The following is a 3,020-nucleotide window of genomic DNA, read 5'->3' as shown; positions in this document are numbered from 1 at the left end:
CGTTAGCCATCCCGCTATACCTGGTTGCAGTGTTGTGCTCCCCCCGGCTCCAAGAGACTCTGTAACTGTTTAGCTAACTGTAGACCTACAGTATATATCTACCATCATGCAACTGGTGACCCCGTATCGGGGAGAAGTGGCTAGGCCCTGATTTATGACCACTGCCCATGCATGGCACTGGCTCTCAAATCCCATCCTCTTCCCCCCCCCCCCCCCCCCCCCCCCCCCCCCCCCTCAGTCTCTTCCATCTGTACAACAGGCTGTGAGAGCATGTGCCATCGCTAGTGTGTACAGTATATTACTTTTTACTTTAATTTTATTTTTAAACATTTTTTATGATCTACCTAGTTTCCCCCTAAGGGATGTTGCTGTATTGGATGTACCAGGCGTGCAGCCCCTGTCATCAAGAATTGCCTCGGTAGAACCCCCCCTCCCCCCCCCGCCCCCTTTTTTTGTTCTCCCTGGAAAAAAAATAAAAGGTTAAGTACAAAGTAAGAAAACTTTTTTGCTTTGTGGCGTTGCTTTCATTTATTTTCCACTAACTTCATGACACCACGTTGTGTGTCAGTATCATTATCGAATAACTGGAATAAGTGCAAGCTGCTTTTTCTTTTTGTCCTCAAAAGTGGTGGTAGGGATTTTGGTGTAGGAAGTGAGACTTGGAAAGAGCCTTGATGTCAGGTTCGTCATGACCAGAAGCCATTTTGAATGCAAGTGCCTATTCCTTTTTAGATTTTCTTTTTTCTCCTTTTTTTTCCTTTTTTCTTTTTTAATTTATGGAGGAAATAACGTCTCCTCTCGTTGAAATGGACGTCGCTATGCCTGCGCTAGAAGAGGAGCGTTCCTCCAATCCCGGCGATGATTTACCTCTTGAATTCTAACATCCTTTGGCTTCCACTCTCTGGCAATCATATACATTGGCAGTCACAAGAACAAAAAAGAAGAAACAAACAAACAAAAAAAGAAGCAATTATCATAGCTTATTGGTTTTTGAAGAAAGAGAAGAGAGAGGTTTTAACCAGCTGCGGTTTGTCCCTCAACAAATCGCTCTTGTCCAGAATTGCCCTGAGGGGTCAGGCAAGGATTATAATGGAATCGTAATGCATTCTTGCGACACTGTTTATAGGAGCTACCACATTCAATTGTTCTTCACTACAGAACTAGATCTAGAACCTTTTCGCCAACATAAGCCTGAATTACACCACCTGATAGCACAGAAAATAGCAGACCTACAAGGTCACCTGTGAGCTTGTAGCCCTGCTATTTTCTGCGTGGTGAGCTTGTAGGTCTGCTATTTTATGCGTGACAGAGCATGAATTAGGCTTAACGAGGATCAGGCTTGGGCAAACTGGAAAGAAAAGAAATGGACTCTGCCCCCTAATGACATCCATGTCACTTTCACGCCAGTATTCAAATGTATTTGCATATAGGAAGGCACTGTGACTCACACACAGAGAAATAACTCCTGTTTTGAAAATCACCCTGTTTTCAATGTTGCCCCTTTTGTGTTTTAACCACCCTGGTGTCCCTATTTCAGGCATGTCATTATAGGTGATATATTTATATTCTAAAGGCAGAATAATTCCACTATGAGCAAGCAGAACGACATGAACGAGTTAAGCCTCATTTATGCTCAGTCGCTCAACAGTGTCGCACGCAGAAAATACTTTTGATGTGAGACACCGTCGTGCGGCAAAATATGAATCAGGCTTTAGCTTTCTTTGACTGTACTGTATTCAAACGACACAGGGCTCCTCCTGTACACCTCACCAGTTCAGGCTAAAAGGACATACCAGTATTCAAATAGTTTACAGGCTTAAAAAACAAAAACAAAAAAATCCAAAACAACAAAAAAGAAAATGCTCCTTTTGTTTTCCAAGCACCGAGATACATTGTCGTCGTTGTTTGTTTCGAGAGGCAAAACAACATTCAATATCTATATTTAAATGCAACATAATACAACACGGTTACACGGTAGTAGTAGCAGTATTGGAAGGGGAACTGCTTGGTGAAAAGGAACATGGCTCAAAAAAAAAGAAAAAAAGAAACATGAAACAAGTGGTGGGCGGTCGTTACTTCACTGAAGGCAAAGAAAACAGCACACAAACTATACCATACAAAACTCCACCGTGGTGGGCGCACGCTCGACTCGGTTCGCTTGCAGCCGACGTGACACGTGACGTGACCGGTATCGTTCAACTGTACAATGTCCAGGATTCCTTCTATGCTCGCAGTCTTTGTGGGGCGGGGGGGGCGGGGTAGTGGGGTCGAGCTAGTCGAGTCGGGTCACTTGGGCCGCGAGAAGAAAAAGAAAAATCCTTTTAGCTTGATTTAGTTCACCAGTAGAGCTGTTGCTTTCCGTTAAGCTCTGTGTTGCCCTGCATGGCAGTTAGTGTCCGTCCAGAAATAGGCACAGTTGGCATATCATCAGGTTAGCTACGTCGTCATAAAGAGCCACTTAATATAGATTCATCTGTACTCGTCTGCCCATTCATTTTGCTTTCTGAAAACACTCGCAAATGTCACACTCGCAAGACATACCTTTCCTAGGCTAGCAAAAGAAGGACAACTCCCGAGACCACTTCAAGCACTAGCAAAAAAATAAAAATAAAGTTTTAAACATTTGTGATAAAAACAAATAAAAAAGAGAAAGGAAAAAGGACATTCTTTTGTATTAGGCTCACTCCGTCGTACACCTACACAGGCTCATACGTACTGTACATGCACACTGTACACATGCATACATTCATACGCGCATCGTTTTGTGAAGTTACACACATGATCCAAGCAGGGGTTCCCCTATCCGTAAGTGCTCTGACAGAACCACGACTACACCAGCAGCTCCCTATGTCGTGTTTGCTTTTCGTTTTAGCTTTGTTTCTTTTTGAAAGCACACACAAAATATAAGCCAATTATTTCAAAAGCCAATGAAAAGTCAAATGTTCTGGCTGTCTCCTCCAGATCGGCATTCAGATAATAAAACAAGCCTTATTGAGTTCTGTTTAGGATCATTATGCCTT

Source organism: Protomyctophum bolini (assembly GCF_963924005.1).
Source record: "Protomyctophum bolini genome assembly, chromosome: 16".
NCBI lineage: Eukaryota > Metazoa > Chordata > Actinopteri > Myctophiformes > Myctophidae > Protomyctophum > Protomyctophum bolini.
The sequence above is the reverse complement of the archived record's forward strand: the minus strand, read 5'-3'. Positions refer to the sequence as shown.